This window comes from Triticum aestivum, chromosome 3B (assembly GCF_018294505.1).
Source record: "Triticum aestivum cultivar Chinese Spring chromosome 3B, IWGSC CS RefSeq v2.1, whole genome shotgun sequence".
NCBI classification, from domain to species: Eukaryota; Viridiplantae; Streptophyta; class Magnoliopsida; order Poales; family Poaceae; genus Triticum; species Triticum aestivum.
The window spans coordinates 185,339,391-185,365,534 of NC_057801.1; positions in this window are offsets into that span (position 1 = coordinate 185,339,391).

The window sequence follows — 26,144 nt, forward strand, 5'->3', positions numbered from 1 at the left end:
GAGACACCTGTAGAGCTCCTTTATAATCACCCAGTTACGTTGTGACGTTTGGTAGCACACAAAGTGTTCCTCCGGTAAACGGGAGTTGCATAATCTCATAGTCATAGGAACATGTATAAGTCATGAAGAAAGCAATAGCAACATACTAAACGATCAAGTGCTAAGCTAACGGAATGGGTCAAGTCAATCACATCATTCTCCTAATGATGTGATCCCGTTAATCAAATGACAACTCTTTGTCCATGGCTAGGAAACATAACCATCTTTGATAACGAGCTAGTCAAGTAGAGGCATACTAGTGACACTATGTTTGTCTATGTATTCACACATGTATTATGTTTCCGGTTAATACAATTCTAGCATGAATAATAAACATTTATGATGATATAAGGAAATAAATAATAACTTTATTATTGCCTCCAGGGCATATTTCCTTCAGTACAGTCCTCTTCCGATGACTCTCATATGTTGACCACGCCGCGCCGAGCGCACCGAGGCGGTGGACGATGACAAGGACCCAGACTGGAACAACCCGGAGATGGGAGACTCGGCAGTGGAGTCACAGACGGAGAGGAGTGGGAAACTTGACTGGTTCGGGTGCGGGGTGGGCCTACACTCGGCAGAGAATAACAGGAGGTGCGGAGTGGAGGGATGGCCTAGCCGTCGGCAGGGTAGCGTTTTGCCGAGGAGCGCAAAACAACGCCGCTGGACGCCGAAGGCTGGAGGAGGCGGTTCCGACAGCGCTGGGGGAAGAAGACGAGAGATTGAAGAAGAATGCCGGCCGTTGGATGTAAATCCAACGCCTTCTTAGGCTTCAACCTACTGGCCCACATGTCAGCCAGTCCATTTCTTTTTTTAGTCCATTTGGTGGGCTGGGTGAAACAATGATGTAGCATCTATGCAACCTATTTAAATCCCATTTGCATTTTTCTCGAAATCCACGGACTTGCTGGGCTGGGTGAAAATATCATGTTAGGCTAGACAGAGAAATGTTATAAAAACATAAACACATGATTGCACGTCAGTAAAATCTTTGCAAGCTTATGTACGCAATCACTAGGAGTTAACTTGGCAAGTTATATATAAACAATTATTATTATTATTTTGTAAGAACTTTCAACTTATGAAATAAAATATCATTTTAATTTGATGAGTTAATAGTACATGGGGTGTTATTATTTTTTAGGCTAGACGTGGGACAGTTAAGTTGGTTCTAGGGGAAAGTACTGGGAGAAAACTCAGTTTACATCGAAAAAGAAAGTGGGAGAAAATTCAGAGACCTGCTGGGTCCACCTGAGGAGAGGAATATGTTGGGAGGAAGGAGATTCAAAGCACGGCAGCCGAGTGAACTAGTTTTTTTTACGGACAAGTGAACTAGTTTACATACATAAGCAAATAGCCACTAAAAAAAGCAATCAGGTTAATGGGTTCTTAAAAGAAATATTTCGGACAAAATAGATAATTACGACACATAGTCTAATGCATGAAACACTCAGATGATAAAGGTGCTTATAAACAGATAAAGTACAACATCTAGACCTTCTTGGCATGCTTGATCATGATGCTGCGACTGTCCGTGTACTCGTCGGTTACAGGAAGCAGACACGCCCTCATGTCCAAGATCTGCGTGTACATGTCGTAGCATGCGTATGCGTCCTTGGCCGTGTAGGTTATGTAGGCTAGATTCAGAGGTACCTCCCACGTGTTCAGGTCGTCTTCTTTCATGTTGGCATATCAAGGGTCGATGATGGTCTCAGCGAGGTCAACCACGGAGTCCTTCTCTTGCCCGTTGCTGATGATCTTGTATTGCTTCTAGATGTCGACAAGCTTGTTGCACCAGATGGCCGAATCGTCGCGTTCTTCCTTCTCTCCACCGTAGCGAAGGTGCAGTCAGCGTTGCCGATGAAACGGGTGAATGCTCCAGAACCTGGTGCAGCCATAGGACTGAGGCGAGGCGGAGCTTCACCGAGTCCGTATCGTTGGTGTACATCACATTCAACTTGGTGCAGCCATAGGACTGAACGGCGAACTAACTCCTTGCTGAAGTCCATATCCAGCAGGCTCACTGTCTGTGTCAAAACCGGTGGATCTCGGGTAGGGGGTCCCGAACTGTGCGTCTAGGCGGATGGTAACAGGAGACAAGGGACACGATGTTTTTACCCAGGTTCGGGCCCTCTCGATGGAGGTAAAACCCTACTCCTGCTTGATTAATATTGATGATATGGGTAGTACAAGAGTAGATCTACCACGAGATCAGAGAGGCTAAACCCTAGAAGCTAGCCTATGGTATGATTGTTGTTCGTCCTATGGACTAAAACCCTCCGGTTTATATAGACACCGGAGAGGGCTAGGGTTACACAGAGTTGGTTACAATGGGAGGAGATCTACATATCCGTATCGCCAAGCTTGCCTTCCACGCCAAGGAAAGTCCCATTCGGACACGGGACGAAGTCTTCAATCTTGTATCTTCATAGTCCGGGAGTCCGGCCAAAGGTCATAGTCCGGCCATCCGGACACCCCCTAATCCGGGACTCCCTCACTCACCCCTCGGATCGCCATTGGAGTCTCTTCGAGTGAGCGAGTGTGTAGGCGGTGGCAGCAGTTCGTTTTTCAGCTCTTGGGGAACTAGATTCAACAGTAAGCTGAGTGTGTACATGCGACAACAGTTACCACCCCTCCCTCATCCGCTGCACGCCCGGCAGAAGATGCACCCTCGGCGCATTCAAACGCCTCCATTAAGAAACCTACTCCGGCCACACGTCGGTTCACGAGCGGGTCTGTATTGGTACTATAATAACAGGAGTTAGTGGTCACTTTACTTAAATTTAATTAGCTTTAATAGAAATTTATACTTAAAACAAGCAATGCATTGGCTCGTTCTATCAGTGCCATGGGATGAACATGCACAACAATTAGAATTATTATTCTCAGGACGCACACGATCAGCACATTTGTCGCACTTTCACAAAGATAATACTACCAAGTTTGAACTGGTTGTTATGGTTGCTGTCCTCTGCATCATCATGCCGTGTTTCCCAGCTTGCAAGATTCAGAATCAACAAGTAAGATCCAAATAATAAGTACAACAAAGATGCCTACACATCTCATTGATTCCCAGCTTGCAAGATTCAGAACCAACAAATAAGATCAAAATAATAAGTACAACAAAGATGCCTACACATCTCATTGATTCCCAACTTGCAAGATTCAGAACCAACAAATAAGATTCAAATAATAAGTAGAACAAAGATGCGTACACATCCCATTGATTCCCAGCTTGCAAGATTCAGAACCAACCCATTAGAGCCTTTTGATAAAGTGAATATCGGGATTAAATCCATCTTGGCTAGCCATGTCATACAATCGAAGAACTTGGCGAATGCTCTTGACCGTCACAACATCTGTAGTTGAGTATTCCCGTTTGCACAACATGTTTGCACATCACAAACAAGGAGACAGGAAAGCATGATTTCACTTTAATAGCGGCCTCCTTGAACTCAAACTCCAAGTCCACTAGGATGAGGTCTGCCTGGAGTTCCATGATTCAATTCATGCGTCTTTTTCTGCGGTTCACCTGAAATGAAGCAAAGATTGCATCATTCAGCTAGCAAGAAGTACTTGCTCTTGTGAGCTGGCAGGTTCTTCTTTAGTAGTTGCACTAAAATTGAGGAACATTAAGGTTGGCTGTCCGGCTCATGTAAGGTGCAACTATAATTTTCTTATCCTTTTGTGCAGTTCCACTAAAATAAAGTGCCATTGTGGTGACAGTGACGGCTCCATCTTGCAAAGGCTAATAAAATGTTGCACGAGATTACCAGCAGAACTTGACGGAGATTTTGGAAACTCCAATCACATTTTGTGCAGTTCCACCAAAATTGAGAGATGTTGCCCACGTGACATTTTAGTTGAACTGCACAAGACACTCATTCCAAAAAAAGTGTTTTGTGCAGTTCACCAAAAGGTCACAATAGCAACAAGGTGAAATGGATATCCCTATCTGCACAAAATGATAGAAAGTAAACAGTTGCTGGTCAATAAGAATATACGAAACATATACAAAATCAAAAGAAGCATCTTAATTATGTTCATGGCAATCACGCAAGGACAGTAGAAATTTTAAAACGTCAGCAATGCTTCATGTTACCAGAAGCATTACGATCAACATTGAGATTCCTCAGATATGGGATTACTTTAATGGTGGCATTGCTTGTTTACCAGACACAGTAAATCAACAACAGCTAAAGAGTTGGTTTAAGGGCATGGGACTGTGGGGACACCAGGACACTCAACAGTGTAAAGGAGCAACTTACTTATCATACTGGGGAAAACAACAGGAGTGCCATTTGTAACACAGTTTAATTGCATCTTACCACTGGAGGCATTAGATTAACAATAACACTGGTTAGACATGTCCCTAAGGTAATAGTGTGATCGCTTTGTTTTACATGCGCCCTTACATTAACAATAGCAAAAGGTTGGTATAAGGACATGCGACAGTGGAGCATCAGCACAATGTACCTACAAGGAGGCATAAAGTGGTGATGCTGAGCTTGTTCATGCTATGTGAGGGCAGCAAACCTAATCCTGGAGACCTTTTACTATGTGAGGGTAGCAAATCTAATCCTGCAGACCTTTTACTATGTGAGGGAAGCAAATCTAATCCTGAGACCTTTTACTATGTGAGGGCAGCAAATCTAATCCTGAGACCTTTTACTATGTGAGGGCAGCAAATCTAATCCTGAGACCTTTTACTATGTGAGGGCAGCAAATCTAATCCTGAGACCTTTTACTATGTGAGGGCAGCAAATCTAATTCTGAGACCTTTTACTATGTGAGGGCAGCAAATCTAATCCTGGAGACCTTTTACTATGTGATGGCAGCAAATCTAATCCTGGACATACTCTGTTGACTTGTCCACTAGCCGCCACTTTCTATCCTTTTTTAACCAATAATAGATTTGTTCCTTATCCAGTTTTACTGCATTTTCCCATTATTTCCCTTTTCAACCAAGAGACCGGTTGGGTATCCGGTCTCTACTACTTTCACCATATTATTTCCTCTTTGAATCAAGTCCTAGATTCATGCTACAACTTTCCCCCCTTTCTTCGTTGTTTGAACAAAGCCCTAGATTCGAATGCATGAAGTAGCTTTACCTCTAATATTACTAAAAATTTAGGTGGGTTTGGAAGAGCTGACGGGAGTAGAAAAAGATGCACATGCAGACACGTGGGGAGATGGGGCAGTAGAGCAAGGCCGTTTTCGAAGAACTTATACCTGAGGGTCGCCCGGATGTCGGCGGCGGCAGGTCGGATCTGCGGACAATACAGCAGGGAGGAAGAAGGGTCGGAGGACCTCCCGAGCCGGCGCTGTGTCGAAGAGAATGGCACGGGCATAGGATCGGGCCCCTCCGGCAGCTGTGGTTTCCTCCCTCGACGACGATGACCGCATGAACGATGCACCTTTTAGTCCTCTACACACACCGGCCGAAGGGATCCGGCCGGATCTGTGACCATTGGTGAGCAGAGAGAAAATGTCGCTACCGCTGTCTTGTTTATATCTGGAGAGGATGAGAGAATGAAGAGAGCAACCCTAGTAAAGCAAGCTCTCAGGCCCCTGCGTCAATATATAGTGGAGTGATTATCTTTTTTATCTCCACAACAAGCGTTTCAATTTGTGTATGTGGCATTAAAGAAAAGAAACTCTCTATTTAAGGTGACTACTCTACGACTCCTACTTACTACTACTAAAGTATTGTTCACTTGTGCTCCCCGCCCCTCCATTCGTTGAACAACCCCACATGTGAATAAACATACAGTAAGTACTGTATTTATATAGAACGAACAAGCTCGAACTATTTTCGCATAGTTAAAAGTTGAGGGCAGGGATTTTCCCGGGCAGTACGCACGGTAGTTTTCGGGTAGGCGGTTTGACAGAGAGGCAAGGAGGGTGAGCGAGTGGGGCTGTGCGACTTGATGGCGCGTTACTGCTGGAAAGACTTGTGGTATGACCACTCACTATAGTCATGAATTACTAGCGCTCCGACCGGGGTGATGCCCCTCTTTCGTTCCGCGCTCTAATCTGGTGCATGAAACGTCGACCCGGATGCTGGCTCTCCCACATGTCGGAGTAGTAAGAAGGAGCAAAGAATGATGTGGTATATACTAGTACTATACTACTCCCTCCGTTCCTAAATATAAGTCTTTGCAGAGATTTCACTATGGACCACATATGGAGAAAAATGAGTGAATCTACACATAAAATGCATCTATATACATCCGTATGTGGTCCACAGTGAAATATCTACAAAGACTTATATTTAGGAATGGAGGGAGTACTACTCAGGTCGGAGGAGTGCGAACCACGGTAGCCCAGTGAACCAGCCGTGCGAACCACGGTAGCCCAGTGAACCAGCAGTAGAAAACAATGTGGTGATATGGCCATAAAAAACAATGTGCTACGGTCCACACTATAGCATGTATAGTAACACTCCTCTTTGTTTGGATCCCTGAGTTAGAGCTAGTTTGGGTTGAAATAGCCTCAAATTATCGAAACAAGAGGGGTTAGTTTGAGTTAGTTTGCTCTAACCCAGCTAAAAAAACTAGCCCGGTAGAGAGGTTCTAATTGGGTTAGTTATCCTCGGGCCCACTAAAAGAGAACTAAAAAAATCTCACCTGCCCGTACCAGATCGCTCCCCTAAAAAAATCTCACCTGCCCGCACCAGATCACTCCCCCCTCTTACACGACTCCTCTCTATTCCCCATAGGGCCGCCCGCCCAAGCACCGCTTGCCCTCTCTCTCCTTCGGCCGCCCTCTCCTTCTGGCCTCCGCCGCCCTACTCCGGCCGCCCTCTCCCTCTGTCCTTCGAAGATCGCCCCGCTCCCCCTTCACCAGTCATTTTTCTCCCTCTGTCGTGCGCGGCGGCGGCGCATCTACCAGGGAGGTCGCGAGAGGGATGAGTTTGTTCATTCCTTCTCTATCTCACGGCCATATCATTGATCTTGCTTGCTCTAGCGCTAATTCTGATTTGGAAAAGTAGATCCTGATCAAACTTGCTATAGATTTGCGGTGCACGCATGGAATTGTTTGATGCTGCCTGAGGAGGTAATAAATCTTTCTAGAGGCCCAAAGATTCAGGTCACCTTTCTAGGTATTTCAATTTCAGGCTTGCATTATTTGTAGAGGCCCAAAGATTTAGTTCACCTTTCTAGGTATTTCAATTTCAGGCTTGCATTGTTTCTAGAGGCCGAAAGATTCAGTTCACCTTTCTAGGTATTTGAGTTTCAGGCTTGCATTATTTCTAGAGGCCCAAAGATTCAGTTCACTTTTCTAGGTATTTCAGTTTCAGGCTTGCATTATTTCTAGAGGCCCAAAGATTCAGTTCACCTTTCTAGGTATTTCAGTTTCAGGCTTGCATTATTTCTAGAGGCCCAAAGATTCAGTTCACCTTTCTAGGTATTTAAGTTTCAGGCTTGCATTATTTCTAGAGGCCCAAAGATTCAGTTCACCTTTCTAGGTATTTCAGTTTCAGGCTTGCATTATTTCTAGAGGCCCAAAGATTCAGTTCACCTTTCTAGGTATTTTAGTTACAGGCTTGCATTATTTCTAGAGGCCCAAAGATTAAGTTCCCAGTCGGCGGCAAGCGGCCCTGCTACCCATGCGGTGTCGACCTCAACTCGCAAGGGCCGCGTCGGAGGGGTTCCCGGGGCTTGGGCTCTACAGAGCCTTCCTCCAGAGCGACGATGGCGAGCTCCTCCCTCGGTGCGTGAGGGGCTCCGGGCTCCCTCCCTATCGTGAACGACTTCCGTGATGAGTTAGCTCATTCTTTGTTTCATGAAGTGTTTTTTTATTTTGTGAAGCTTGATTGACGACTTGTATGTTTAAGTGGGATATCTCATTTGTATGGACAAAGTAAAAATTATCATGTTTTGCATGCTTGATTTGTATAGATGGTTCGTCATGTCAATTGTGAGCGGGAGGAGGCCACAGAAGAGCCGGCCACACCAAGAGGGTGCTTGGATCCAAGGGACTTATTTTAGTCTGACTAAAAATAGGGTCCAAAGTAGTCAAATGATTGAGATAGAGCATTTATTGTCAATCTAACCCTGCCATCCATACACCTCTTTGGTTTAGAGTTAGTTCAGGGTTAGAATCTAACTCTAACCTCTAACTGAGTTAGAGTTCTCCTCGTCTCGGTTCATCGCCATCATACATTCCCCATTCCTGTGTTTTCAGTATCCTGCGAATCAAAGAGGCCCTTTTTTCTGGGAAAAATCAAAGAGGCCCTTAGACTGGTTTAGGTCCGGTCATTTTTTATAAACGTGTTATGTCCAAAATTTAATGAACGTGCTCCGGTTTCCATTAAAATAATCTGGTTTCATGTAGTAATTCATTGATTTATTTATTCTTCTGCGGGGGGTTTGCATGTAATTCATGAGGTCTGAAATGTAAAGTACCCCAGCATATGCTCCGAGTCGTGCATGCACTATGACCCAGATGCTCTATGTCCCACATGTCGGCGAATGGGAGCACGTGGAAATAGCCTAGGAGTACATATAGGAGGATAAATGCATGAAAAAATATGTACTGTGAAGCATAGCCGCGGTTCGAAAAGGAGACCTAAAGTGATGACAGCTATAGGTCGCACACACCCAACTAGTGGTACTAGACATACGACTATTTTCCCCTCAAAAAAAGAGGCACGAGTGCACAGTACTCCTATTCTATAAACACGAGTCCCATCTGACAACAACGTCCATGCTACAGCTAGCTCTCCTCCCTCGTTCTCTCTTCTAATTCTAAACTCGGCCGACGCCCGGTGGGTGGGGTGGGTTTGCTCAACTGTGGCCCACCTCATAGTGAAAACGTTACGACTGGAATAAAAAATGCCATATACTCCCTCCGTTCATAAATATAAGCCTTTTTAGATACTAGTTCAAATGGAATACAACATACAGAAGTATGAAGACATAGTTTAGAGTGTAGATTCACTCATTTTACTCCGTATGTAGTAGTCACTTGCTGGAATCTTTAGAAAGACTTATATTTGGGAACGGAGGGAGTACTATACTAATAAAACATTAAGGCCACGAGGCAATGCAGTGCTGGTTACAGGAGGTAAGAAGAAGAGATGCATCCATCGACGACGTCCACCTCCTCGACTCAGGGCGCCGGCCCACCGAACGGCGCCTAAGTAGCAGCAACTTTCATGGCCAGGTCGACGTGCTTCTGAACAATGGCGTCCAAAGATTCCAGCCACTAGAAGAAGGCCAACGTCTTTCTGTCCTCGCTTGCCTTATAGTGGCCTATGTAGACGATTTCCTTGTAGACGTAGATGTGCAGGTCGACGATTTCTTTCATGGCAAGGCGCTGCGCGGCGAGCGCGGCCTCAAGGTGCACATTCTTCGTCACGACCTCCGGCACCTGCAGGGCCACCAGGGCTTGAAAGGGTTCGTCACCACGTAGGCCGATGAGGGTGGCACGCAATGAGGAGCCTGGTCGCGCGGGCTGGAGCAGTACGGCAAGGTCATTCGCGCGCTTCTTGACGGCGGTGAACTTGCGGATGGAGTTGACCATCATGTCGTCCATGCGAGAGGCGGAGCCGGCATCGGCGAGGGCTACGATGCCTGCGGTCGCTAGCACCGTCTGGAAACGTTGCGCGGTGCAGGGCCGCAGGCCGGCGCCTTGGATGATTTGGCACAGCAGACTGCCGCTCGCGCCCATCGCCTCCATAGGTGCTTGTGGCTTCTGGTCACTTGGTCTTGGATTGGAGTGAGCAGTGTTGCGCAGAGACTTGGGAGTAGATGGATTGGAGTGGTGGGGCACCTTTATTATATGAGAGTCCAAACTCTGTTGCATTCACATCGTGCTGGTTCTAGTCTGCTTCTCCAATTAATTCCCTCTACATGTAATTGAGGATGCATCATTAACCATTCAACGTCTCGGGAACCGCTACCCTCTTCCTCCTTGGCATTCAAGCACCTATGGACCCGTCGACGACGAGGTGCCTATGGTGACTTCGTAAATTTCAAGATGATAGTGCCGTGCATGTGTGCGTTCATAGGGGTGAGTGTATGCGCGTGTATATGAGCGCTTGCGTCTGTACTGTGTCAAAAAAACAAAACGTAAATGCGTGTCAAAAAGAGACTAGTCAGTATACTCAATATTGTGCACCTCGGAGAGGAAAATGATAGAACTAGTACGTATTTATTTACGGTGCAGATTCACTTATTTTGCTCCATATGTACTCCGTCTCGGTGTAGTCTAGTCACTTGTTGAAATCTCTAAAGGGCAAATACTCCTTTCTGGTTTACAGGGCTATACTACCAAGTAGTTGTACGTACTAGTACAATAGTGGCTCACATAGCAATTTTGTCTCATGCAAGAGCCTGGCTATATGCGCGCTCCAATGTTCGCAACTGCAACGTTCGGTTTGCGCTTGGCTCTTCGCCTCTTCGAGAAGACGAACAATGATGTTACTACTACTGCTTCTACAGTGTCGAATCCACTGCTGCATGTCCGTCCACCGCGAGCGGGGCGGATAGCTTGTTGTAGACCGCCGGCCCATGGGCGAGGGAGAAGGCGTGTAGTAAAATCAAGCTTCTCCTCATTCTACGAGTTAACACGACACATCATAGCACTGGCCCCACATGCTTGCCTCTAAACTTGGCTGAAAGACCCGCAATGTACAATATATTTGCTGCAACCTCTATCATTTACCCACCACAAATTAAAATATATGTGGCCGTATGCATCGTTCTGATGCAGAGGCCGGGGAGTCCCCCCTTTTCGAATAAATAAATAAAATATATATTCCTGTCTTGACCAGATGAGCATGCAAACTACAATCACCAGGGTGACAGGTAGGGCCAGAAGACTATTTTAATTTAAAAAAAAACTTCAAGACGGCCACATAGCATGGAGCCGACCCCAACGATTTTAAGCTTACATGCACGGTACAAGCTATCTAGACTACTCTACACATGAAACTGCCACACGAGCGTCTGGGCTGCGCTTGGCTCTTCGCCTCTTCGGGAAGTCGAACAATGATGGTGTACTACTGCACTGGAGGAGTACTACAGTACGCTTCTGGCCATCTGACACCGATTGAACTGCTGCATGTCCACCGCGTGCGGGAGGGAGAGCGTGTAGCGAAAGCTTCTCCTAGTCTTGCCAGCCACCACGCTCATGGGCGAGGGAGGGACGCTCCTGTCTTTGCGTGTTTGACAAGTGGGCCCGACAGGTGTGTGGCCAACCTGTCATACAGCCAAAGGCAGGTGCCGTTAAGTCCGCGAGGGAGAGGATAATCAAACTTCTCGTTGATGTATGAGTTGTCGCGACACATCAAAGCACTGCACTCGATATATTTCAATAATTTAGGGTTATTGATGCATTAATTACAACGCATGCATGCATGCCGTGACTCTCCTTTTGATACTTGCATGTGTTGATTTAATGCACCTTGAAGTAGTACTCCCTTTGATTCCTTTTACTTTGCGTATAACTTTTTCTTGTTTTTCTTAGATTAGTCTACGCGTCCGCGTTGGTTTCCATCTGTGCCCCCGCTCGATTAGTTCTTCCCCCATTAATCGCGCCAGTTTCCAAAGCAGAAAATGGCTACAGGCAAACGTGTGCAGCGTCGGATGCGGCTTGACCGCCCGGGGAAGCCAACTCAAGCGAAAAGGAAGGAGGACCAGCCAACCATTGCATGCGCATTTACTGTCGATATTTATGCAGCTTACTCAGGCTAGTCATAGTGGAGAGTAACTTAGACTAGTAACATACATATGTTACTAATCTATGTTACTACCTTCATAGTGGGTAGTGTCATAGGTGTGGTAACATAGTTGCCTTCATTTATTACTTTGTAGACTCATTATGCATTGGAAAGGGCTATGTGATGGTAACATATTATGTTACTCTATTTGCCTCTCTCCTCATTAAGTACTTGCTGCATCACCATTTTTGCTTATGTGGCATCTATGTTACTACCTATGTTACTCCCACTATGACCAGCCTCATGCGCAGGGGCAAATTTGTCCAGAAAACTCAAACTACTGCCTTCCTTGGTATGCGGGAGGACAACTATGCACAGAGTATAAAATATGTGACGGTAAAGCTTTGTAATGCCCCGGCCCAAGCGAGAGATGGTTGTGCACGAGGAGGGACAGATCATGCAGACGGAACAGGAACCGACGAGGGAGCTCACTAAGGTCTCGATGGACCTCACCGTGCTCCACTGCTCCTTGTGTCTCCGCCCCTTGACGCCTCCAGTGTATGAGGTTCGAATACACCTCGTCCATTCGGTTGATTGAGCAAGGTGCAGGTTTCTTGATTGATGTGATGTTCGATTGATTTCTGTAGTGCAAGGGAGGGCACCTGGCCTGCGCGGACTGCCGTGTCGAGTGGCCCGGGAACCAGCGGCAGTGCCAGAAGTGCGAGCGCGGCGGTGGCTTTGACATGCAGAACACGGGGATGGATGCCGTCATTTCGTTGCTGAGGGTGGAGTGCACGCACGAAGGCTGTGGGCTCTACGTCACTTACCACAAGCTCGCCAATCACCAGAGCATGTGTCCGCTCGCGCCCTGCAAATGCACTGTGCCCGTCTGCGGCTACGAAGGCCCGCCGCTGGCGCTCTACCACCACATCAGCAACGCGCATCCCATGCCCGTGCATAGGATCTAGTATGGCAAGGTGCTCCAGCTGCAATTGCCACTATCGGAGCCACGGCTCTTGCTGTTCGCGGAGGAGGACCGCCGCATGTTTTTCTTGGTCGGCAGCATGCTCGACATCGGCGCGCTTATCGCCGTGTCGGTCGTCTGCATCAGAGCAGGGGCGTCCCCACTGCCGCACTACTGGGCCAAGCTATGGGCGAACGGCCCGCTGGGGGAGCCCAAAGGCACGACCGACGCCGTCGAGGTGGAAATGGAGGTGACAAGCAGCAAGGATCCCGGCGACGTCGACGTGCAGGAGCTGACCTTCTTGACAGTTCCGCCCAAGCTGCTGGCCGGGGCTAAGTTTGTGTCCCTCCATATTCAGATTGACAAGCTCACGTCCTAAATGTTTGGACAATGCCTTCTGTTTATCTTAGCAATATGCTAATATAGGGATTACCTTGGTCTACTTTAGCTTAAGAAATGGTGGGTTTTGGTGGCGATGTAGCAATTACTTCGACATCAGATCAGTAATTTCCAACAGTCGAACGGATATTTTGTGTCGATTGGATATAAAGTTCCTTTGGGTAAGAAGTACTACTCCCTCCGTCCAAAAATACTTGTCATCAAAATGGATGAAAAGGGATGAATCTAGAACTAAAATACATCTAGATACATCCCTTTTTATTCTTTTTGATGACAAGTATTTTCGGACGGAGGGAGTACTTGTCATCAAAATGGATAAAAGGAGATGTATGTAGACGTATTTTAGTTCTAGATACGTCCCTTTTTATCCATTTTGATGACAAGCACTCCCTCCGTTCCACAATACATGCCTTCCATTTGTCAAAATATAGATGTATCTAGACATGTTTTAGTATATAGGTACATCCATGATAGAGCCAATCGGATGGTTGTGAACACTACAATTCGTAGCTACAGATGCGTGTGTGACTCCCAGATGCAGAGGCCGGGGGTCATCATCCTCCTTTTCGAGAAAAAACAGACGTGTGTGTGAGAGGACGAGTGCGTGCGTGCACCTCTTCTCTTCTTGTATAACGTACTACTAAACTCAGAGTACAAGTTTTTGTGGGTGGCATGATGGTGTGTGCGAGAAGTCCCGAGAGATAGGTTTAATGCGTCTGAAAAAAGGACTAGCCTAGAGCTCGGCATGCGGGTATTTATAAATTTTGAGCTTGCGTCTCGTCACATTCCAAATTACTCCACGCTATATTGCAGACCTGTTCACACCGATCACAACCTAAACGGTTTCCCACTTAGGAGCGTATTAGTACCACGCTATATTGAATTCCAAACCTGTTCACACCGATCACAACCTAAACGGTTTCCCACTTAGGAGCGTATGAGTACCCGGTTATAAATACTAGTATGCCAAGATGACTGCACATTCCTCCTCAACTCCTCATCCACAAAAACAAACAAGTCATTCAACATCCTTCCCTTGCGTCTGCCATGGCCAGCGTGAGTTCTGGGTCGAGAGATTGCCACCAGGGAGAGGCGAGCATGGAAGCGGAAGCACGAGAGATGTCCCGCATCGCTGCGAGAGCAGCCGACATGTCCCGCCGCACGAAAGTAGCAGCACAGAGGTCCAGCCGCGCCGCTAAAGCAGCAACACAGAGGTCCAGCCGCGCCGCTGAAGCAGCACGGAGGTCCCGCCGCACCGTCGATGCAACAGACTGGTCCGGCCGCGCCGCGGAAGCAGCAGAGATGTCCCGCCGCGCCGCGGCAGCCTAGGAAAATTTCTCGCGGGTAGGCGACGACTGTTACAGGCGCATGCATGCGATCGTCCATAGCCAGATGGATCAGATCTCCTGCTTGGCGAGGTTGCAGGACGACGTGAAAGCCTCGTTTGAACAGGCTAACAGCATCATCCGGCAACTAAGGGAGGGAAATGAGAGGCTCCGGGCCGAGCTGACGTGCTGAGGGAGAAGATCCTCCGAAGTGCAGACCAGCAGGAGGAGACCAGTGCCTTGTTGAAGAGGACCAGCGTCATCGTCAAGAAACTTATGGACGTGAATGACATGCTCCGCAATGAGCGCCAAAGGCTGGTGGAGGAATCCGTGGATGTTCTCAAGTAGCGTCTTGAGGACACTAAAGAGCTCATCGCCGCTCGCCGCGGAGACTAGTTCCCGCGGCCTGCAGCAACGCATCAAGAAGGTAGAGATCAGCGAGCCAGATCCTTGTCTTCCTTCTTCTTTTGCCCTTGTGTATTTCGGGCGTAGCCGCATGTGGATTTTTAATTATCTTTCTAATTATGTAAGACAATTAATCGTCCTTATCTTTCTGTGGAAGATCAATGTTGCGAGGCTGGAATGAAGAAAACTCTTGCTGTGGCGACCTGGCATTGCTATTCTTCTAGTTGCTGCTGGGCTTCCTTCAGTTTCCTGGTTTCTTTTGATGTAATAATCGGTTTAGGATGTGGATTGTGTTGTCGGTTGTGAAATGTTGGGTTCTAGTGCGGATGTTTGGCCTTTGTTGGCCTATTGGGATGTTGCGATTTCAATCTGGTACTCCCTCCGTCTCATAATGTAAGACATTTTTTGACACTATACTAGTGTCAAAAAGCGTCTTATATTATGGGACGGAGGGAGTAGCTTTTAGTCCTTCATGTTAGGCTGGAGATGTGCTGAACTTCTTGTGAATTGTGGTGGTTTTCAGTAATGAAAATCAGAAGGGGCAAGCCCTTCTTTGATAAAAAAAATCATCCTTATATATTCATCAGTCTTGCTATAAGTCGCAGTAGATGCTATATAGGTCCGTCAGATCTTACATCAAGATCCGTGCTTTTAGATTTTCTTTTTTCTCTCTTAAATCTCAGTCGAGTGAGACATAGCCACACCATTAAACAGAGGCTCGGGCGCCATTAATGGAGACCTTGGGAGAGAGGTGGACGGCAGATGGAGGTCAAAGGGCTCTCCTCCCGATAAGCACGCGCAGGGGTCTGATCGCACGCCTCTCGTACTCAAATAGCTACCCTGCACGGCGCCTCCTAGCTAATAAAAAATGGGGACGCGTGGCGGCACGTAAATGGTACTAGTAAGTAGAACGCCCACGGTTTCAATAATACTTGTGTTTCCGATTGTAACGTGACAACACTTGTTCCAAAATGACTTTGTTGATTGTTAATGTGTGCGCCTTCACAAATCAGACTGCAAATTTACCACAGGTGCCATGTCATGGCACCAAGCCAAGTTCCATTATTTTCATTCGTGTTTTGGATTTACAAGAATTAAAAAACTAAGTTTCTCAATGTTTCCAACCCAGCCACGACGCCCAGAATTTTGAATTTCATTCCCATTTCTTGCATGGAACCTAGAAATTTACCCGAGGACACACATGTGATTTTTCAACCAACTTTGGTGCACTGGAACATGTGCTTGTATTTCAAATTTGAATTATGCACACAAAGGAGACACGTTCCCTCCCAGAACCACAAGCCTTCTTGAGAGAAGCTCCGATTTGCAAGAAGCTTATACCAAAATTTGTTCCTATTTGGCCAATTTTTTTTACCACAGCATGGTACTACCGTGACATGACACCATGCCAAGTTTCATGATTTTAAAACCAAGTTTCTCAATGTTCTCGACTAAGCCACGATGCCCAGATGTTTGAATCTTATTCTCATTTTTTGCATGGGAGTAGAAATTCACCCGAGGACACAAATGTGATTTTTCAACCAACTTTGGTGCACGGGAGCACATGCTTGTAGTTCAAATTTGAATTATGCACATTAAATGACCAAAAACTCAATTAATGTGTAAATAAGGCCAAACGAAGCCGGAATAATTCCAAAATTTAACAGGGCACTCATGTAGTTCTATGTTGCCTTTGTAAATAAACTCAAGGGGGACAACGTATATCGTTTCGCACTCAAAGGTGACACGTTCCCTCTCAGAACCACGAGCCTTCTTGAGTGAAGCTTCGGTTTGCAAGAAGCTTATACCAAAATCTGTTCCTATTCGGCCATTTTTTTACCACAACATGGTAGTACCATGACATGACATCCATGCCAAGTTTCATGATTTTCAGACGTGTTTTGGATTTACAAGAATTTTAAAACCAAGTTTCTCAATGTTCTCGGCCGAGCCACGATGCCCAGATGTTTTAATTTTATTCTCATTTCTTGCATGGGACCTAGAAATTCACCCGAGGACACAAATGTGATTTTTCAACCAACTTTGGTGCACGAGAGCATTTGCTTGTAGTTCAAATTTGACTTATGCACATTAAATGACCAAAGGTGACACGTTCCCTCTTAGAACCACGAGCTTCCAAATCGGCCCAATTTTTTACCACAACATGTTAGTGCCATGACATGACACCATGCCAAGTTTCATGATTTCCAGCCAAGTTATGGATTTACATGAATTTAAAATCTAAGTTTCTCGATGTTCTCGGCAGAGTCATGATGCCCAGATGTTTGAATTTCATTCTCATTTCTTCCATGGGACCTAGAAATTCAACCAAGGACACACATGTGATTTTTCAACCCACTTTGGTGCACCGGAGCATGTGCATGCAATTCATACTTAGATCATGCACATTAAAAGCCCAGAAACTCAATTAATGTATAAAAAGGCCAAATGAACCCAAAATAATTCCAAAATTTAACATGGCACTCATATAGTTCTATGTTGCCTCTGTAAATAAAATCAGGGGGGAGGCAGCGTATATCATTTCGCACACAAAGGTGACACGTCCCCTCTCGGAACCATGAGGCTTGTTGAGAGAATCTCCGGTTTTGCTAGAGGCTTGTACCAAAACTTGTCCCAATTCAACCAAAAATTATATGTATGAAAACATGGTTTAGATTATCCCGAACATCTCGCTACCTAGACCAATAATGTACTATGATTTGAATTCAACATAAAATGGATACAAATATGTGAATTGGAGAGCGTATGGTACATGTAGTTCATAGTGAAATATTATTACGGCTATATGCATGTCTTTTTGTTATCAGGATACAATTTAAATTATTGTATAACTTGACAACAATCGTATTCAAATAAGGAAAGTTGATTCAAATTTAGTCCATATGGTAGACGACAATATATATGTTCACATGGTGGAGTAAAATGTTCATATATGATGGAAGATCAAAATGTACGACTACATCAATTATAAACCGCAAGGTCACCTAATGATATATTCGAATTCAACATAACGTGGATTCAAAAATTGAAATTCGAGATCATGGCATCTGTAATCATATAAAAAGGGACATTACTGTTTCTTTGGTGGGAATTGATTTGTTTTTTCTTGTTGAGGAGGGAAGTGCGAATCGATTTGGTACTGTGTAGGGTAATCTTGTTCTCCAGATTTTTTTTACATTTTTCTTGTAGTTTTTTCAATGGCATCTATAGCAATATAGTAAAAGGGGACATGACTCTATTGTGTCTTGTATGATTTTTTTACACGTTAAGTTTGTTCTGCCGAACAAGGAATCCGCACCTTGTTATCCCGAAATTTTCAAGCTTGAGTATCTTTTGTCTCACCTGCTTTGAAACTCCCGCTTCTTCAACCCGCACCGCGCCTTGTTATCCCAAAATTTGGACGCGCGTGAGAACTCCCTCCTCATCCGAAATTGCTCCTGCAGCCCAGACACGTGAAATCCCCCTTCTACCCCTCAGCCGGAAATGAAGTTCCACGTCGCGGTGTCAAAACCTGTGGGGGTATGCTGGTAACTTACCCTACATTTCGAATAAGCGCGTCCCTAAGCTTGGCTCCCCCCTCCCCCATTTGTACACCGAGGCCGCCAAAACCCGCGAAACCCCACGCTCCTCCGTCGGCCTCCCGACTGCCGCCCAGCCGGAGACTCTTCCCCAACTATGTCGTCCACCGCAACAGCTCGTCGTCCCTCCTCCACCACACCGGATGAGGATCCGTTGTCGATCTCGTCGTCCCACCGGATCAACCGCCCCGTCCTCCACCTCCAAGGAGCTACCCCGACGTTCGCCTCGTCTATCGCGCCACCTCAATCCCCACAATGCCATCTTGACCCGCCCTACCGGAACCGCAGCACCCTCACCAATTCCTCCGATGAAGCCGAGGCCAACTCGGCGCCACCAAGGAGGTTTTGCACTCACCGCTGCATTTTATCTTTCATTCGATCTCACGGGGCTGCCGGTGCTCGATACCGAGCAGACATGGCGTCTCCATCAACAACGCCATCGCCAGCCACATCATCCATGGCGTCTCTCCCCCATGTCGTTGCTTCCTCGGTGGCGACTTCCACAATGACACTAGCTGCAGCTGCTCCGGCTCTCGCTCGCGCTGCGGCTCTGTTCTTGCTGTCGACCGCGCTGCTGCACTGCTCCTGCTTTCGTTCGTGCTGCTGCTCTGCTCTTGCTCTCGCTTACGCTGCTGCTGCTGCTGCACGACCTCCGACAACTACATGAGTTGCTGCTTTAGCACTCGCTCGCGGTGCTACTGCACGACTTGCTCTCTGATAGTGCGTTCCCTACTCGAGCGTCTGCTGATTTAGATCACTGCTTCTCTGCTACTAGTGCTCGAACGCCCTAAACATCTATTGCAATGCTCTGTTACTAGTTCAATCAGTTTCGACAGTAAAATTCATTTTCGACTGTGAAGTTCATTTTCTTCAGTTAAGTTCAGAGTGAACAGTACTTACAGCATCTGTCGGAGCGGCCGTGGCATGGCTGATGCGTTTTACATCTAGCACTTTTTGGTGATGTATTTTACATCATCTATTGCAGATGATATTATGGTCCCACTTCAGATTAAAGTTGTCTGTCTTGTCATGCTTTAGCCTCGTTGTCGTACACCTTAGCGGAGCTGCTCCGACGATGGAACCGTCCATCGCAGCGGAGCAGTACCCTCGGCGCCATTTCCAGAGGCCTCGGATCCTCTTCCCCGCCTCCGACAGTCACACCAGCATCATCACCATCCTCCACGTCCAACCCAATGATGCTGGGGTCCACAAGGCTATGCCAAAGAGGTTGTACAGTCGTGGCATCACTTTGTTTCTCCATTCCTCTGTTCTTCCAATTCATGTGAGCCAAACACCCAGGTTGACTGAAATCCTATGTTTCCAAATGCTCTGTTTTGCACGTGCATTCCTATCCTATTCCTGTGTTTTTCCTGTCCCTGCGTTTATAGAATCCTCCAATTCTAAGGAGCCCTTACAGATTTACTTCATTTTCAGATTGGCGTCAAAGAAAACTATGTGTGTTATGTCCTGCTCCTGCCGTGCCGTCATCCACCCCACCTGAGGTGCACCATCGACAGAAGCGTTCACTGTAGTAGAGATCCCCCCTGCAGACTTTCTTTCGCCGCCTCAGATCATCTTCCCCGTTGCCGGCAGCCACGCCAACTACATTACCATCATCGACTGAGCAGATGAACCTGAGGACTACACAGTTCCGGAAGAGAGGTCGCAGTCTTTCGTGTTTGCTTATGTTATACATCGGTTATTATTACCTGCTACTTTATTGTTCAATCTTGAGTTTTGAATTTCCCATGGGTCTCATATCGAGCCAACAACGAATAGTATCTGTCTAGTATCTGGTTCATCTGGGATCTTCTATGTGGTTCATGTTGGGTGGGCAACAAACAATAAATGATCCATTGTCTATCTTTTTAAACTGAAGCTATAACCTACCTGCTATCATTAGTTTTGGATCCATCCACTCGTTTGCTACCATCAGTCTTGATTTTTGCATGCACCCCTTAGGCCTTACAAAATCTAACTATTTTTTTAATATGCATGTCAGATATTGTACACAATCGTACTGAACATGTAGAGAAAAAGAGAAGACGGTTGCGTGCGAATATAATGTCATGCAGATGCTGCTCCATGGTGGGCGAAGTGCCCCCCTCTCCTGCATTTCCAGATTGTATTCCAGAAGAAGATAACTGTTCAGATGGAGATTTAGAAGGAGCCGACCATGCCTGTTTACCACCTGAGGTGTTTGGTCTAACCTGGCATGTTGATGTTGGTCATATAATGCATATGGCGCCTTGCATTGCTTACATTATACATCTTATATGTCATCACCTTAGTTTAGATTTTCTTTGTGTGAATGCCACCTGTTTGGTTTCTATATCATACTCCCACCATTCCTAAATATTTGTCTTTTTAGAGATTTCAACAAGTGACTACATACGGAACAAAATGAGTGAATCTACACTCTAAAATATGTCTATATACATCCGTATGTGGTAGTCCATTTGAAATCTCTAAAAAGATAAATATTTAGGAACGGAGGGAGTATATGGGAATTATGCAATGCCATCTTCTTTAGCCAGGCATCATATACATGAATCATGCAATGCCATCCTGTTTAGCAAGTCATCGTATATGTGAATTGTATCGTGCCATATTTTTTCCATAATGTATTCCATTTGTCAACAATGTTTATACATTCATCTACCCTTCATGTGCATCAGCCATTTGAGTCGGTCATGGGAAAATCTAGAGTGAAAACAAGGTCTTCTGAGCAGTCAATGCTACATGTCGATGCAGATTTCTTGCTGGTTACAGATAGCTCCTCAGAGGAGGATTCAGAGAGAGATGACCAGTCGTATTCCCCCCCCCCCGAGGTGCATGCTCTAACTTGGCTGGGTTATATTGCTCATATCATGCATATGGTGTCTTGCATTGCCATGCCATCTGCTTAGATTAGACATGCTTTGTGTGAATGCCTCCTGTTTGCTTTCTATATCAGATATGTGAATTATGCAATGCCATGTTTTCCAGCCAGTTATCATATATGTAAATTATGCACCGCCATGGAGCCAGGCATCATATATGTGAATTATCTCATGCCATCTTTTTTTTTCATTACGTATTCCATTTATCGACAATCTGTGTATATTGAACTACTCTTCATGTGTATCAGCCATTTGAGCCGGTTATGGAAAAATCTGGAGTGAAAACAAGGTCTTCAGAGCAGGCAATGGTACCTGTTGAAGCATATATCTCGATGGTTACAGGGAGCTCCTCAGAGGAGGATTCAGAGACAGATGACCAGTCCTATATCCCACCTGAGGTGTATGCTCTAAGTTGCAATGTTTATATTTCTCATATGATGCATATGGTGTCTTGCATTGCTTAGTTTAGACATCATATGCACAATATTGAATTCTATCTGCTTAGTTTAGAGATCATACATGCAAGTGCCAGCTGCTTAGTATATGAATCAATTATGTCAATTATATCATTCCATCCTGTATACTTAGACAACATGTATGTGAATTATTTCATCCCAACCTATTTTAGAAAGACATCATATAGTTTTGTCATGTCATCCTGTTTAGGTACTCATCATATGTTGAATTATGCCATTATATCCTGTTAAGTTATCCATCATATATCTAAAACTGTGTCATGCTATCCTGTTTAGTTAGGCATCATATATGTGAAATTGTGTCATGCTGTCCTGTTTGGTTAGACAACATATATGTGAATTACCACATCTGTCTATCATACAATGTCTGTATGTTCAATTTCTTTTCTTGTTTATCAGCCATTTGAATTGGAGGGGGTGATGGCAGTATCTAAGGGAGCAAAAACCTGATCTTCACAAAAGACAGTGCTACCCGTCGATGCAGATAGAACCATGGTTGTACTGGCCCACAAACTAGCCTCACCACACATAATCGAGACTCTTCCAGATTGCACACTTACACCGTTGGGCAGAGAACCAGCTACAACCCATCTAACCGCAACCCCAGCGGATAGTAACCCACTTATAGTTGACAAAGCACCATGTCCACCATAGAGTACCCCCACACGAGCAGTTTATAAAGCTACTGCAGTTCCCAAAGCACGAAGACCACCACAGCTAACCCAAACTCCACGTTTAAAGCAGAAGAGCAACTATTCTCAGGTCAGATTCCGTATCTATGGTCCATACTCCTTTGCTGTTGCATCACTGTATTTACTCATACCAACTACTTCCGAATTTGAAGGATCCAATTGAAACTCCAATGGCGCAACAGGTATGTTTAAACCTATTTCTTTAACTGGATTGCTGTTCTAACTTCTTGCTCTATGTTGATTTCAGTTTAAGTTGTATAAACAATTATGTTCTCATGTGATGCACATTACAAGTGTTGCCAATGCTGTGTAGTTTCTCACACTTATATTCTGTCTATGCTGTTGTGTCTTAAAAATATATGAGTTGAACCGTGTCTCTATCTTGATTAGGGAACATAAACTAGAATGATATGGACAATACAGTGACCATAGTACATAGATATATGTTTGTTTCATGCTGTTATCCTGTCCACCTTACTACTGAACCGGTTTACCAAAATGAGTTTGATATACTACAAGCTAAACCTGTGATGTGTCTGCTTGTTTCTCTTGTAGTATGCAAATAGAATATTGGAGAAGAGCACCCCACTATGCAATGGTAGATAAAGTAATGCAGATAAGGTTCAAGATAGTGAGACAACCCTGTTGGTCTTCAAGAAAGGTGATAAAAACGATCTTGTAGATAGTGACAAAACCCCACAGTCCTGCGTTGATGTAGTGTTCGAGTTACTGGCCAGTACCGCTGGCACAAGCTCTTCGAACTCGCTGACTGAATCACTTCCGGCTTCTTCAGTCTCAGCTACAAGCTGAAAGGCATCAGTCAGCTATGCTGCGGCAAGAAGCCGAAGGACTGAGGAAGTCCCTGCAGAATTCAGATGCGTACTTTCTTGTGCAACAACAAGCGCTGGAGGATTTAAGCGCCAAACAAGAGAAAGTTAATAAGCTTGCTAAGCATCTTCCCAGAATTATGGGTACCCAGGATATTGTTTCTTGAACTCTTCTGAAGTGGTTTCAGTTCTGGACTTGTTTTGCTGCAGCGTTTATATGCTGCTGTGTTCCCTATATTTGCACTGGTGGTGAACTTTGATGCCCAGTGGATGTAATATGTGTAATAGCCGTGATAGCCTAGCATAAGTTGCTTGCTTATTTATTTCCTTGTTATCTTGTTTATTTGTTTGCTTGTAGTCAGTGCAGTTCTTTTTCCGCGGTTTGCTAGTGGCTGCAATAACCTATTTTTTAAAACTAGGCCACAACAACCATGGGCTAATATTTACTGTAGTGACACTGGGCCTCCTACGGGCTGTAGAAACAGTGGGCCTTCTACGGGCCGTAGAAACAGTAGGCCTTCTACGGGCCGTAGAAACATTGGGCCTTCTACGGGCCGTAGAAACAATGGGCCTTCTACGGGCCATATCATCAATGGGCCTTATACGGGCTGTATGATCGATTGGCCAAACATGGGCCAATAACATGCCGCATTATGGCCGTAAACGGGCTAGAGTTGGAATCGTCCGTTCATGGGCCGACCATAACGGGCCATCGTTAATAGGCTGTATTTGATGACGCTATGAAAACGGCCCAATGTATTAATGGACCACAAACGGGCCGACTATAACCACGGCCTGAATTTGGCCCACAAGCAGAAAATGACAGTAACATGCCGTAAGTAAACGAATGCTGGAAATGAGCCCAAGAATAAATGGGCTCTTAGAAGGCCGAAAGATAACATGGGCTGGAAACGGCCCAACTGAATAACGGGCCCTTAATGGGTGTAAAGTGATACACTGTTCATTACGGGCCAGTTTCACCACGGGCCGTTAATGGGTCTAAAGTGATACACTATTCATTGCGGGCCAGTTTCACCACGGGCCGTTAGTAGGCCAAGAGTTACATAGGGCCTCATATGGGCCGAAAGACGTCATGGGCCATACATGGGCCACAAGTGAAAACCGGCTGGAATCATATTGGATGGCCCAGATGACGCTACTGGGCCTAATTTGGATAGGGCGTAACGGACCTTGGGTTAGCGGGCTGTAAATGGGCTATATGCGAACAGGCCGTTAACAGGCTTTCCATGGGCCGACCCGTCACCTTCTGACCAAGTCAAACGGGCCGGCCTTTTCACAAGAATGGGCCTCTGTTGGGCCGTGCCACGTGTCGACGTATCATAGGCGCCTTCTGTCCAATGAGTGGATGACATCTGTCCCAACAACGAGCCGACACGTGTCTCCTCCAGCCAATGATGATTTTACACATGGAAAATCCCCATTGGTTGGGGCTATTAACGGGTTATCGGATCCAAAACCCGACCCGATAGCTTAACGATGTTCCGTTACGGTGGATGCCACGTGTTGGTCACCCTTGACGAAAGCACTTCTGTGAGCGCGATTTATCGTCATGGAAGTGGACACTTCCGTGATGATAATTTTGGTAATGTCATGGAACACTTCTAAGACAGCACAGGTATGACTATCTTGATTCTGTCATAAAATCGTCATGGATGTACATGCATGACAAAAAACACGACCTACTGTGACAAACATGTATCATCACGAAAGTGTATTTTTTTGTAGTGAGGCTCCTCAACAAGTCCCACGAACCTACACAAACAAATAAAGAACTCGCAACCAACGCGACAAAGGAGTTGTCAATCCCTTCACTGCCACTTGCGAAAGTGAGATCTGATAGAGATAGTATGATAAGATAAATTTTTTTTTTGGTATTTTATAATATAAATGCAGAAAATAAAGATGCAAATAAAAGTAGATTGGAAGCAAATATGTTAAGAGATAGACCCGGGGGCCATAGGTTTCACTAGAGGCTTCTCTCAAGAGCATAAGTATTATGGTGGGTGAACAAATTACTATAGAGCAATTGATAGAAAAGCGAATAATTATGACATTATCTAGGCATGATCATGTATATAGGCATCACGTCCATAAAAAGTAGACCGATTCCTGCCTGCATCTACTACTATTACTCCACACATCGACCGCTATCCAGCATGCATCTAGAGTATTAAGTTCATAAAGAATGGAGTAACGCATTAAGCAAGATGACATGATGTAGAGGGATAAACTCAAGCAATATGATATAAACCCCATCTTTTTATCCTCGATGGCAACAATACAATACGTGCCTTGCAACCCTTCCTGTCACTGGGTAAGGACACCGCAAGATTGAACCCAAAGCTAAGCACTTCTCCCATGGCAAGAAAGATCAATCTAGTAGGCCAAACCAAACTGATAATTCGAAGAGACTTGCAAAGATAACTCAATCATGCATAAAAGAATTCAGAGAAGATTCAAATATTATTCATAGATAAACTTGATCATAAACCCACAATTCATCGGATCTCGACAAACACACCACAAAAAGAGATTACATCGAATAGATCTCCACAAGAGAGGGGGAGAACATTGTATTGAGATCCAAAAAGAGAGAAGAAGCCATATAGCTAATAACTATGAACCCATAGGTCTGTGGTAAACTACTCACAACTCATCAGCTAGGCAAGGATGTTGATGTAGAAGCCCTCTGTGGTCGATTCCCCCTCCGGCAGAGTGCCGGCGAAGGCTCCAAGATGAGATCTCGCGGATACAGAAGGTTACAGTGGTGGAAATTGTGTTTCGTCCTGCCCCTGGATGTTTTCGGGGTATGTAGGTATATATAGGAGGAAGAAGTACGTC